Below are 14,947 nucleotides of genomic sequence, written 5' to 3'. Positions count from 1 at the left end.
CCTCCAACCCCTCCTCCCAGGACCCAAAGCAAACTTGAGGGAGGCTATACATGCGTGAGGGCAAGGAATACAACGGAGCCCTCCATACCTGCCCCTCTATTCTGCTGTGGGTCTAAAACACTGCTCTAAACCACCCAGATCTAACACTTTAAAAGTGTCTTTCTTTTCTTCCTCCCTCCCTCTCTCCCTCCCTTCCTCCTTCCCTTCTTTCCTTCCTTCCTTTTCTTTCTTTCCTTTTTTCTTTCTTTCTTTCTTTTTTTTTATTTTTTATTTTGGTGTGGTTTTTCAAAAGAGGGTTTTTCTGTGTAACAGCCCTGGCTGTCCTGGCACTCGCTCTGTAGACCAGGCTGGCCTCGAACTCGCAGAGATCCTCCCGGCTCTGTGTGCCATCAGCACCCAACATAAGCATTATTTCTAATTCAAACTGATGAAGAACAGCCATGACCAAAACAAAGGAAACATTATTCCTTAGCTTGGCATACCAAGCTCTCATGGCCCTATCTGCCCATCCTCGTTAGCCAGCTTTCCATCCTTGTGAAGAGACACAATCAATCCGTAAGGAAGGAAAACTTGTTTCTCTTGTGCTGCTGCCACCTCGTGATTTCGGAGGTTGCTGCCCACAATCACTTTCCAGTGCTGCACTTGGAACTGTGCTCAGCTAGTCCTTCATGGCAGGAACACGGGTCAGAAGAGGCTGCTCATGTCAAGGCAAAAGGGGTCAGGGTCTTATGAACATCCTCTTCAAGGGCGCATTCCCATTAATAAAATCCCTCCACTAGGCCCCATCTGTTAGAGGTTGTTCCAGCTCCCAGTAGTGCTGTGGTCTGGGGACCTTTAGGGGACACTTCTCCACACCACGGCCCGCCATCCGGCAGTCCTCCAGTCTCTTTGTAGGACGTCTCCCACCCGTGTCCTTACCTGTGTTCTCATCCCGGCCATACCCGAAGGACCCTTTCCTACACTGACTTCCTGTGGCAGCTTCTTCCCTGCGAAGTCTTCGTGCTACACCCAGAAGGGTTGGCTTATTGGTGGCTGATTGGATTAGAACACTTTTTGTTATTTTTCGCCAACACCATTGTTTCTTTGACAGCAAAGAGTTTTTACGTTCTTACGTGTCTACGTTTAAAGTTTAGACATGCTCAGTATTTTCCACAAAAAGTAGAAAAAGCAAAATCTAGGTTAAGAAAGAGAGAGAAAAGGATGGGGGGAAAGGGAAGGAAGGGAAGAAGAAAACATGTACATGTGTGCATGTCCTGCGTGTGCACCGTGTAAGAGCATATATGTACATGTGTGCAAGTCCTGCATGTGCACCATTTAAGAGCATATATGTACATGTGTGCCTGTCCTGCGTGTGCACCATTTAAGAGCATATATGTACATGTGTACATGCCCTGCGTGTGCACTGTGTAAGCATGTATATATGCATATGTGCATGTTCTGCATGTGCGCTGTGTAAATCAGAGCTTGACATCAAAAGCCATTCTCAATTGCACTGTTCTTTAATTTTCGAGACAGGTTCTCTCCCTAAAGCCGGGGTTTACGAATTCAGCCCCACTGGCTGGCTAGCAAATCCTCGGAATGTTCCTGTCTCCACCTCTCCACAGCTGGGATTTCACGTGTGTGCTGCCACACCAGACTTTCCACGTGGAATCTGAATTCAAGGCCTCAGGCTTAGATGGCAATCCTTTTACAAACGGCACTGTCCCCTTAATCCTTTTACCTCATTATGATGTCTCAGGTACTCTGATTGGCTTCCAAACATGATTCTAAAGCAATGCTTTCATTGGGCATCTTGGGGACCAGGGGAGACTCCTAAGGACAGGTCTACCCTAGTGCTTCTGAGGGATTTGAGCGTGGTCACTACCTCAGTGCTTCTGAGGGATTTGAGATCCGCTGTTTTCTGTAGCTTTGTCACAGTGCTACCTTGTAGGAGTCAATGCCACAAAGCTACCCGCCCAACAGGGCGGGGTCAAGGTAGAGATAAAAGGAAGTGAAAGGAAAAGGGGCTTCCCTTTTTTCTGCTGGAAGCCAGCCACGCTTCTGACTACCAGCTTGTGCCGACTCTCTCTCTCTCTGGTAAATAAATATATTGTTTTCCCTATATAGTATCGAGTATCGTTATACTACCTTGATCAGGTTGTTTGATTTCTCTTAAGTTCCTCAGCTTTAACATAAGCCTCATAATACGGCCACTTTGCAGAGTACTGATGCTGAGGATTTGATTAGACACTTTATGTAAAGAACTTAGAGCAATGCCTATGGTATGATGCGTATACATGCTTGATTAATATTGGCATGGCAATTTTCCCTTCGTGTTTCTGAAGGTACTTTTTCTACATAGGAATAGGACAGGCTGTGAAGCCTGGTGTGGGTAATTATACTAAGTACTGATTGAAGTACAGTATGGTGGCATTATATAGGCACAGAAAAACCCATTTGTCTGCAATGAATAAGGCTTTAAAAATGCACTGAACAAGAACAACTTGAAAAATTTCACATTTTTACTTTTTGTCTACTGCCAACAAAAATCCCACCACTAGAAATATATTCACTATTGTATACTTTGTGCCCCTTTGAAATGTATATATTTTAACACTTAAGATGAGTCATGGAATCTTTAGGGTGAGTGAATTAACTAAGCCTTTTCCTGGAGAACATTTCAGAGGAAGTGATGACTAGAGCCCGCATGGTGAGAAAATAGAGGATCTCGCTTAACGGGAGCAGAATTCCAGGTTTGCAAGATAAAAAATGTTTGTGTAGATTGTTTTCCAACGATGTGAGATTGTGATGGCCTTGGCTATTTTTCTATTTCTGTGACAAGACACCCTGACCAAGGAACTCATAAAAGACAGTGTTTAATTGGGCTCACAGTTCCAGAGGGTTCAGATCCAGGACGGCAGAGCAAAGGCATGACAGCAAACGCTGAGAGCTCGTCTTGTTTCAGAAGCAGGATGAGGAGAGATTGGCACACGGTGAATGGCTGGGGGTTTTGAAACCTCTAAACCCACCCCCGGTGACACACTGCCTCCAGCAAGACCACACCTCCTGATCCTTCCCAAATTGCTCCATCCACTGGAGACCAAATTATGCAAACATGTAAGTTATGGGACTAGTCTCACTCAAACCACCACAAGGATCCTGAGGTGTGGTGACAAAGTGCTCATAATGTATAGTGTAACAGGAGTGACAAAGACGCTACACCTCCTGTTATACAATGCAGTATGAGCCCAACACCAGATAAGTTGAGTAAAGTGGGCTATGGCTTACTTGTTGTTTGTTTATTCGTTACTTGCTTGTTCTCACAGGCTCATCTTTGCAGTATTTGGATTTGAAACAAGGGCTTCGTGTATATCAGGCAAGAACTCTACCACCGTATACACCCACCCACCCACCCACCCACCTTTTCTTTTTCTTTTTTATTTTAGACAGAGTCTCACTAAGTTGCCCAAGATGGTTTAAAGGGAACACCTTGAGCTTCCCATCTTCCTGCCTCAGCCTCCCCAGGACTTGGATTAGAGGCCTATGCCACCATATCTATTTGGGCCTCATTATAATTAAAAACTCCAGAGCCTTGGACATAACACTTCATGCCTGCTGCAACCCTAGTGCTTGGGGGACTGAGATGGAAGGATAGCCTTGAACTCAAGGCTAGCCTGGGCTGCATAGTGAGTTGAAGGACAGCCCAAGGTACAAAGTAAGACACTGTCTCAAAACATCACAATCAAAACCTCCCAGAGTAACTCTACGATTGCAGATGACAGCTGTAACGCCCTCTCTTGCCTTTGACTTCTCCGTCTCATTTATAAGAGTCAGATCATTGCCGTGTCACACAGGATAACATTACATTGATTTGTTGGGGAAAAAAAAAAGGATTGCGGTTCTGACTCCAGGCGGGTCACCAAACGCTCCCAAAAAACAGGCACTGTTAGCTTTGATGCTCATGCATACATTTATTTTTATCATCTGAGCAGGCAAAACCTGCAGTTTTTCCGTGCCGCTCGGGATGAGGTCCCAGGAAGCTTCAGGCCCCTTCTAAAGGACAGTCTGTATAAGGAAGAGAGCAGGTAGAAGGGAAAGGTGGGGCCCTAGTGGCCCACCATGCTGCCCAAGAATTAGATGGCCGCCATGGGCAACAGGGGAGAAATGGCCGCCTGGGATGGGATGACAGGGCTCTGCCGGAAGCCGGAGACAGCAAACTGAAAGAAGGAAGATGAGGGAACCATATAATTATGCTTTGTGTCTGCTTGGGTCAGCTGGGCTTACAGCATGGGCGTGAACGAGGAAGGAGCATCATTCCAGATGTGCAGGGCTTGGGGAGCAGGTCTCGAGGAAGGCGCATCATTCCAGATGTGCAGGACTTGGGGAGCAGGTCGCGAGGAAGGAGCATCATTCCAGATGTGCAGGGCTTGAGCGGCAGGTCGCGAGGAAGGAGCATCATTCCGGATGTGCAGGGCTTGGGGAGCAGGTCGCGAGGAAGGAGCATCATTCCAGATGTGCAAGGCTTGGGGAGCAGGTCGCCAGGAAGGCGCATCATTCCGGATGTGCAGGGCTTGGGGAGCAGGTTGCGAGGAAGGCGCATATTCCAGATGTACAGGGCTTGGGTGGCAGGTTGCGAGGAAGGCGCATATTCCAGATGTACAGGGCTTGGGTGGCAGGTTGCGAGGAAGGCGCATATTCCAGATGTACAGGGCTTGGGGAGCAGGTCTCGAGGAAGGCGCATCATTCCGGATGTGCAGGGTTTGGGCGGCAGGTCGCGAGGAAGGAGCATCATTCCGGATGTGCAGGGCTTGGGGAGCAGGTCGCAGAGTTCTGTGCAGAGCATTTCATCCCATATTCATGGTCTCACTTCTTAATACACAGTTGGATTGAATTCAGGCTTTAGCATAATTTAATTAAACAGACTTGTTTTTCTTTCTTGCTGGTTTTAGTGAAAGCATTGCGAATACAAGTGAGTAGGATTAGATTCTAATTGAAGCAGATTTATCTGCCCCAAAGCCAACGAGTCCTGTCTAAACACACTGAGAAGGCTTTTATTTAAATTTAATATTCAAAGAGTGTGGTGCGCAGATGGGGACTTTACCTCGTCCTTGAGTTCCAGTTGTAGAAGCACGAAGGCTGGGGAAGTTTTAGGTGAGTTCAAAACATTTTTTTTTTAGTTACATCTGGGTCTTCATGTGAAACATTTTAGTTAGGTGGTGTTGGAATTGGAATATGTGATTTGTGTTTGTGTAAAACTTTCCTCCAGGAAGCATGCTTGGATTTTATTTTCATTTTAAGAAGGAGATGCTACTTAATGCCTGTTACTTAGCAGTAGGCTAGGAGTTTTACATTTAAAGCCTGCGTTAACATCCACAACACAATGTAGCGAACAGCATCCCATTGTAGAGTGGAGGAAACTGCAGTTCTAAGAGCTCTTCCAGCGTTTTAATACCTCTTAAAAAGATAAATAGCAGTGCTAGGATGTTAAGCCAGCCATTTCTGGCTGCAAAATGAAAGCTTTCGGGCAGATATCTCAGAATCTGAAGGTGGTAAGGCCAGGATATTTAACTCCTGGCTCTGTTTTCGTAGCGTTAAACTTAGAGAGTAAATATAAGCTCTGTCTTCTGTCACAGAGGCGTAAACGACATCAGCTCTATTCTGCTGATTCAAAATCAGCCTTCTAGATGGCCCAGAGGTTTCTGCTGGAAGGCTCCCGGCCCCTCCCCCAGGTCTTTCCGCACCCGTGTCCACCCCGCAGTTCAGCCCTGGCAGTCCTGAGTGCATCTCAACACTGCCCTGGGCCTCAGCTGTCGCCGTCTGCTCTGTCCTTGGAGCTTTCATTCTCTGGGGGTGGGGGGAGGTGAGCTCCTTTCATTCTCTGGGGGGGTGGGGGGAGCTCCTTTGATTATTCTTTTGAAGCAGTATTCCTATCTTCTTTCAGATTTTGGTTTAATAATAAGTCATGTTAGAGTCCGTGGTCTGTGTTGCTGCCAGGGGCCACGTTGATGGGCTTTCCTGTGCTACTGCCAAAAGCCATGTTGATGTCCCCGAGGCTGACAAGGGCCATGTTGGTCTCTGTGACCCTGCCACAGCCAGGGGCCGTGTCGATGCCCATGGCCTGTGTTACCACCAGAGTCCATGGGGATGTCCCTTCGGTGCTTCTATCTAAAGCTGTGTTGGTGTGCGTGGGCTGTGCTGAAGCCGTGTGGATGTCTGTGCTGCCATGGGGGGCCAGAAGCGCTGGGGAAGACTGCGGGGTGTGGAAGGTGTGAGGTGTGTGTGTGTGTGTGTGTCCCTGGCTGGTGTTACTGCTGAAGGCCATGTGTGTGTTTATGGTCTGTGCTGTCACCTGAAGCCATGTTGATATCCATGGCCTATGGAAGTTGATCCCATGCTGTCCCCGAGTATAAAGGGCAGGGAAGCTCCTTTTGCGGTGTCGTCTCATAACTGAGCATGAGGGACTGGACTCTTCTGTGTCACTCTCCCACACCCCCACCTCACCCCGGAAAAACTCCTCAAAATTGTGGTACAGATGCTGACCAGAAGATGTGTAGTTCTTCACAGCTGATAGCTTCCACAGGCTTGGGGTGGGGAAGAACTCAGTTTCCTTTAAAGCGTTGGCCACTGGGAGTTTGACCACACTCTAATCAGTGCGCAGGTAAGACAAAGTAGGCTTGCTGCAACCGGAGGCTTTTCTGTCCTGTCCGGCCCTGAGGACATTTCTCAGTGATCACTCAGAGACTTAATATTAATGATAACTGTTTGGCCAATGACTCAGGACTATTACTAGATAGCTCTTACACTCATTTCCATTAATCTGTGTGTCACCACGCGGCCTGAGGCTTACCCGTGGTGCTCTGTCATGTTGTCCTTTGGATGGCTGCTGGCATCTCTCAGACTCTACCCTTCTCCTGTATCTCTGCCTGGATCTCCCACCTGGCTCTATCTCGGTTTGCCATAGCTCAAAGCGGCTTTATTTATCAAGCAACGAGAGCAACAGAAAGATACCCCACGTCGACTTGGTAGTTTTCCTTTCTTCTCCTTTTTTTTCCCGTCTTCTTTTGTTTTAGGGACGGTCATAAGTGTGGGGGGGGGCGCATGGACCTGGGAGGACGGGGAAGTGAATGAGATCAGGGTGCCTTATATGAAACTTCCAACTAATCGGTAAATATATTATGCAAAAGAAAAGAAAGCCAGACCGGAGATAGTACTTCCTGTAAACAGCTGCTGCAGAGATTGAACAAGTTGGTGTCTCTGGCTGAGGCTTCCTAAACTGTCACATAGTCTGGCTGATGCAGCTGGACGTGGTGCGTATGCCTGTGATCCCAGAAACTGGGGAAACTGAGGCTGGAGGATCTCAAGTCCCTAGACAGCCTGGGCTGTATAAATAGACCCTGTTTTCAAAAGTAGGTGTCTGGGGGAGCGACAGAGTTCGGTGTCAGAGACCTTGCTTAAGAAGTATGACATGGGAATGTAGGGAATAAAAATAAAGCAAACTTTCACTCACAAGTTTTCACATAACCCGGGTACACAGGCATATAAAATAGGCACCCAGATCCAACACTCCAATATTGGATGGTAAAAAAAAAAAATCATAAAGAAATCTATCTTGAAAAGGAAATCTGCCTTAAAATAATCCGCTGATATATATGTATATGATTTTACTATTTATCAAAGACAAAACAAATTTGTGTGATAGTGATACACCCTGTTTATTGTTACCTGAAGAATTAAATCTTGGCTGAATATTTGAAGCTGTGAGATGCAGCACATTCAGCATCATTTAGAGTGGACGGAGATTTTGATTTTATGATCGTCAGTGCTAAGAATGCTACATCACACAAATACATAGTTCAAAATGACAGAAATATATTTAGGGCTGTCTCAAAAATTGTTGGAAATTATGGCTTCGTCTTCAGCCTAAATGATCTTTTAATTATTTATTTCATGTGTACAGGTGTCTCGTCCACATGTATATCTGCCTGTGCACCACATGCATGCTTGGTGCGTGAGTAGGCCTGAAAATGATGGCGGACCCCCTGGACAGGAGGTGCAGTCACCGAGTGATGGGGGAACCCGGATCCTGTGGAAGAGCAGCCAGCATTCCTAACCACTGAGCCCTCTCCCCACTCCAGCCCTTCTTAAAAAACGAAACTCAAGTGAGAAACTCAAGAAGTAGCTTCTAAGACCAACATTGTCACACAAGGAAATCCAAAGATTTGTTTATTTGAAAGCTCATATGTGGAAGAATTGCAGTAGAAAAATATCAAAAGTCTTTATTTTTCATAATCAAATCGTATGTTTGTGCAGGAGCAGAAAAGTTCGTATGCACAGTAAGAACAGTGCAATGCATGACACTCCATGGCCTTAACTCTGAGTTACGATGTTTCCAGCGGCAGCATTTTCTGATACTGTGTGGCATTGTGGCAGACGCAGGGCATATGTTAGGGTTCAGCGCCAAGGCTGCAGTGAAGCTGTGTGAGGCGACATAGGTAGGTACTGCCAGAAAGACCCCTCATGCATTTGATTCTGAGCCTCATTCATTATGCATTTGGTTCTGAATTAAGTCTTAGTCATTGCACATTCAAAACCTTTTTTTTGTTACAAAATTTTCGTGATTTTTATATTTAGCTGTGCTACCCTTATGTGGTTGCAGCCCACACCCTAAGAGGCTGAAGCTGGTCCTGGAGCAATAACTCAGTCAATAAAGTGTAAACATTAGGTTAACACTTGCCCTGTAAACGTTAGGACTTGAGTTTGATCCCCAGAAGTTATGTAAAAAGCCAAGCGTGGTGGCGTGTACTTGTAATTTTAGCACTGGGAAACAAATACAGGAGGATCCCCGGGGCTCACTGGCCAGACAGCCTAGTGCAGTCAGCAAGAGCCCCTGTCTCGAAAAAGCCAAGGTGGGCAGTTCATGAAGAACGACACCCAATGTTGACCTTTGGCCATACTCAGATACAGATACAGAGACACTGACAGACAGACAGACAGACAGACAGACAGACACACACACAGAGGCAGAGAGACAGAGAAACACAGAGAGAGAAAATTTATAAAATGTTTAGCTTCTTGTCAGATGTATAGCACAAACTCTTAAATATTGGAAGTTATTGCATATTTTAGAATATACTTCTATATGTTAATTTTTTACCTGTGGCCTATGAAATGCATTGAATGGCATATTTGTCATAAATCAACAGAGAGAGAGAGAGAGAGAGAGAGAGAGAGAGAGAGAGAGAGAGAGAGAGAGAGAGAGAGAGAGAGAGAGTGAGCTGCGATTAGAATTGTAAGCCCTACTGGACTTACTTTTAGCCCGTGTTTGTCAAGAGATGACTTCAGCGTTTGTCCAGGCACCTCTGATGATTGGACGAACTCACCAGAGACTGGCCTCAGGCTTCATTTCTATGAGGACCTATTCTCCTCCACAGCCACAGCCCACATTTACAGTCTCTGGACCCTGGCTCGGACTCACGGTCAGTCAGCGCTATGGACTGGAGTGGCCTTCATGAAGGTTGTCCCTACACTATGCCGATTGTAAAGCATCCACAGGTAACCCACTGAAGCCCAACTCAACAAACCATTAGCTGTCGTCAGAGAATTCTTCCAGACACTACATGCCACCTGACAGGACGATAATGTGGGAGACAGTGTCCGGTGGCACAGACTAGCTTCAGACTCACTATGTAGCCAAGCATGACCCCGAACCTCTGACCCTTTCTTCTCTACATCCTCAGTTCTGGGATTACAGGAGCCCGCGACCTGCCTGGGTTATTATAGTCACACATGCAAGACAAGCACTCTGCAAGCTCCACTATTTCCTTAGCCCCAAACCCAGTTTATTAAGGCAAGCATACCTTATGTGTACAACATTTACAGAAGCACATGCCTGTGAAAGCTAATTCTGGGGGGTCTCGTCAAAGACTCTGAAATGTCTCTGTGTGTGAAGGTTCTCTGAGGCTAGGGGAAAAAAGAGTTTGGAATAGGGTACTTGTCAAAACCCCGCCCCTCATTTCTTCTGCTTTCTCATGATCCTCGCCCTGTCTGCATGTTACTATAGACCCTACTGGTTGCTTCCCTTTGCAGGTTTCTAGTTTTCCCTGATTCTACTAACACCACTTCCGTATATGCTGTCTCCAGGATTAAAGTGGCGTGAGAGTCACCTTGCTATTGCCCACCACCCTTTGTGAGTTCCTTTTATCTGCCTGCAATTCTAACTAAAGACTTAGCTAGATCCTTTTCAGCCAGTCCTTCTGAAAATTCTACCTGCTTCTTGCAGAATCCTTTTTTTTTCCTGATACGTTGTTTGCTTTGACCTCAAGGAACACACCCTGTGGTCAGTCATTCGTGGCTGCATTTCTTCCTACTTGTCCTGGTACTCCGAGACAGAAGACAGCGCTTCTACTTTCTTAGAGTGGGTCGTGACAACTGTCTGCATAAGCCATTTCTTCTTCCAGCAGTATAGCCGCAAGGCTGTATAAGCTCCCCTGTAATGTGTGTGTTGACCCTGCCATTAATTTCCCTGAGGGTGACATGTCCCACAGAATGTTTAGTCTCTCTTTACGGCTTTTACGTTTTCGTGTGTGTTTATATAACCACTTAGCCCTGTCTTATGTAGCTCTAGGGAAATTCTCTGTGCTCACTGAAAGTTGAATTGTCCCTTCATATTACATAAAATGAAACCATGACTCCATCCAGCTGCTAGAGCAACAGTAATAGAAGACATTAAGAAAGGCCCGGTTTTTCAGTTCAGGGCTCCATTCTCACTCGTGAGTCCTCCAGGGTTTCTGCAAGTTTGCACGGATGGCTGTTCTTCTAAGAGAATATCATTCCCCCCTTGGGATATACTCAATCTAGTGCTCCTGAGAGTGTGGAGGAACACAAGAAAAACTAACCAGCACATTGTTTATTCTTACTAAGAAAATGGGAAAAGAATGAACACATGCAGAACATTGCCAGCTTTTGTTCCTCATATAGCTGCAAGCAAGGTCTCAAGAGACTGACTACCAGTGACCAGTCCAGGGATTATTGCCTTGAAACACAAAGGTCCTGCCCTTGTCCATTCTGATAGTCATGGTCACCCATGATGGACTTAACACTCATGAATTCTCTAAGAATGCTGGTAAATTTTTTTCATTTCATATACCCATATCTGTAAGTGCTTCTAAGAGAAGACCTAGTTGATGTGCTAGGACACCTCTTTAAGAAGTCATTCTTGTAGCCCTCTAGTAGGAGAGGCAGAAAATGAACACGTAGGCAAACAAATATGCATACAGGCATATATCACTATCCAGTTAGCAGCCAGTGCTTTCAGGAAGTATTACAGTGCAGCTCTATCATAACCTACAGTGGAAGCGTGCAGAAAAGAATTAACACAGCAGCCTGAGGTGCAATAACTACAGACGCTGTCTTCAGGGCCAACTCTGGGAATCTGAACGGTAAACAGTTCCCTAAACTATCACACAATTTTTCACAAGTGGCAAATGGCTCACTCTATCTAAATTACTTGTGCAAAATGTTTTATCACGGAGATACTTACACATCCATGCTTATTGCTGCTGTTCTGCTCATGAAGCAAGGAAATAGAACTGTCCTAATTGGTCATCAGCTGATGAATGAAAGATAACCACTGGAATTTTACTCACATGTAAAGAAAAATGAGATTTCAAGATTCTGGAAAATATGATATTAAAGGACGGAGGTAACCTAGGCGGTAACCTAGAGAGACAAGCATGTCTGTCCTTTCTTAAGTTGACTTTTATACATGTGTGCAACTGAGTAAATATCTATTCTAGGTTAGACAGGGCTTGTGAGAAGGGAGAAAAGAGGCCTTAATGGCAAGGATAAAGAATGAATGTCGTCCAGAAGTGGAGGGGTGATACTGGGAGCGAAAAGGTTAATTGGGGGCAAGGAGACAAGTGGGTAGAGGGGATGGGCCACCAGGAAAATGCCATAGGGACACCCAATGCTTTGTAAACTAATTTTTCAAGTAAAATTTTAAAATAACTTAAGTGGAAGTACCCTACATGGTTGCCCCAGAAGCCATAGTTATTAAAGGTACATCTCAGCATCAATAATGGATATCCCCCCATATAAGTGTTTAGTTAGAGAGGCTCCTGATGACCCCAAAACAATCCAGACAATTGCCACTGTTATTGGTTCCCCCATCAGAAGCAGATGACAAACCCAGTCACTAAAAAGACTGCACTTCCTGGATGCAGGATGTGGAGAAGTCAAGCTGGATCTGGGCTGGAATCCCCCTCTATGATAACCCATATAGCAGATGCTGCCAGAGGAGAATTCTTATCCACAGTCTTACTTGGCCATGGATCTGGTGTGCAAAGCTATCAAGTGGCCGAGCAAGAGGTGCCCATGGGTGCCACAGTACCAGGTCTGTTATGGAGGCAACCAAATGCTTTCTGGTTGAATTAAGACTCTCTCCCCAAGAAGGATTTGACCTCTGGCACTGTAAATCTAGTCAAAAATGTGTACCTGAAGAGGTCACATATGCCTTAGTGGGAAATCTCCTCTGCAAAAGGACATGACGTGCTTGTCAGATGGCTTTCTACACAGCTGTGTCTATGGCTATAGGTGAGAGCAGCTGTTAGCTTTGCTCAGAGAGGCTCCTTTTTGTAGCGGGCAGTGGTAATGGAGGAAACTCAAAACTGGTCAATGTGATGGCTAGATGCTCAGCCGTAAACGGGGCATGCATATCACTCACTTCAAGCTCCAGGGGCCAGGGTAAGCTTCTGTGCACGGCATGCACACTCACTCTTGAGGTCACAGTCATGACGGTTACTTGCAAAGGAACAACACAAGGCTGGGCCTACCAAGATCCTCTTATGGCAGGAAGAGGGGGGTCATGTGACCCTTCCCATCCTGATAGTGGTGGGTAGTTGCTGCGGTGGGACATTTTCACTAATGGTATCCCCACTGGTAAGGTGATCAAACCCTTATCAACAACCTCTTGTCCATGCACCTGTGTGTGCAATCCCAATCCAACTCATTTGGTCATTAAAAAAAAGACATAAGAGGAGAAGGAATATGAGATAGGAAAAGGAATGGAATCAGGGAGAACAAGGGACGGTAAGGGATGGGTAATATGATCAAAACACATTGCATACATGTATGGCCATTTTCTAAGTGATTCTATATCCCTTTAAGCTGACAAGCAATATAAACAATCACACCAGAATTTATTTGTATATATATATATAATATACACATAAAACTGTAGGATGAAGGGATTGTTTGCTTAGAGTGATGTCTTAAAGGCAATAGAGTCTCAGTAAAGCTTACTGAGACGAGACCTGACGATGATGATGATGATGATGATGATGATAATCTGCCCTAGTCTGCTGCAAAAGGGTACCCTTCCCGTGAGAGAGGTCCAGTTCCCAGCACCCTGCCGTGCCCGAGACTTCCCTTTTCCTTCAGTTCTGGTCATCGAACCCTGGTCACTGAGTGCTCTAAGCATGTGCTTCCCTGCTGAGCTACACCCTCACTGTGTCTGCTCTCTTCCTCAATTTATTTGGATGTTTCTGTCCAACCTCTGTTCGATCCCTGCTGCCTTCTCTCTGGCTCCTTCTCCCTTGCGTCTCACTTATTTGTGATCCCAGAGTTGGGTGCTACCTTTGCCTTACGTTTTGGGCAGCCCTGAAGCATCGCTGATGATTTGCATCTCTGTCTGCTGAGCCCCGGAGAGGGTCTTCCGGGACCAAGCATTCTCTTGCTCCTCCTGCTGAGGCGCGGGGAGTTCCATCCAGAGTTCCGTTCAGGTCTCCAGAATATTAGCATACTAGCAAGGACAAGGATCCATTCCCTGTGTCTAGGGTCTGTGTTTTTAGTCATTCTATTTCCACTGCTGTGGAAGTACAGCCCTGTCCTGTAGCAAATACGCTGCGTACCTAAGATGTTACTCTGGTACGTGAACCACAAACTGCACTAAAGTCCGTTCTGCAGCCTGGCTCCTGTCTCTAAAACCCCTCCCCTCCAGTCGCGGCTGGGCCTCTGGAAGGTTCAGCAACCTCTCTGCTTATCCTCCGTGCTCTCGTGTTTCCCTTCCCATCAGGCACTCTGACAGCCTTCGCCATTCCCTCTGGGATCGCTAACTCTGACCCACGGATCTCACGCGGAACAGATGCCTGTGGGGACACCAGACCTTGAGCAGAAACCCACTTCCCCTTCGGCCTGGGAGCAGGCATCTATGTAATGTTTACTGAAAACAATTCAGTGCTTTAAAGCTTGATAGGGCTCAGATAAGGGCTGGCTCACTGAAATACCATGCCTTTCACACCTCCTACGGCTAGATGCCTCTTCCTGCCCCCTGTGGTGTCTCCCCGATTCTGGGGCCGGAGGTGAGAAGTGGAAAGAATGGTATGTAAATGGATGGCAAAAGTCCTTAAAAAGGGAAGCTCCTTTTTCTTGGGGAGACTTCTCCTGGGACTTCTACTGAGAGCTCTGCTAAGCGGACTGGGGTCTCCTCCTAAGCTGACTTGGGGAGATAGTTTTCTTAAAGCAACCGACCGGTCTCTGTGTCATCTATCCCGACCACCTCGCTACATTCTCGGATGCAGGCCGCACAGCAGGTGCGACAATGCCCTCCTTCCAGTTTGCTCACAGCAAGGGGGACAGACAGCAAGCTCACCTCTCCCGGTTAGCTTTCCCTCCACCATGTATGGGAACAGACCTTTTCCTATTCAGACTTGGTCCCTCGTCTGTTCTCCTGACCACGTTAGCTGTTCTCTGTGAGTAACCATCTCTTCACACACAGCACCCTTTTCCCCAAGTGAGCTTTTGACACACAACACATAACTGTGCTCAAAACATTCCTTATGCAAACAAAACGAAACGAGAGGAAAAAGTCGCTTTTTGCTCCTGTCTTGCTTTCAGCGGCCTCTGGCCACTGCTCACATTTTTGCTCCCTTTCTAGTCAAATGTATGGAGGAAAAAACGGAAGTGTCCATTC

The sequence above is a fragment of the Mesocricetus auratus genome, unplaced genomic scaffold (genome assembly GCF_017639785.1).
Source record: "Mesocricetus auratus isolate SY011 unplaced genomic scaffold, BCM_Maur_2.0 Super-Scaffold_100011, whole genome shotgun sequence".
NCBI classification, from domain to species: domain Eukaryota; kingdom Metazoa; phylum Chordata; class Mammalia; order Rodentia; family Cricetidae; genus Mesocricetus; species Mesocricetus auratus.
This window is presented reverse-complemented; position numbering follows the sequence as displayed.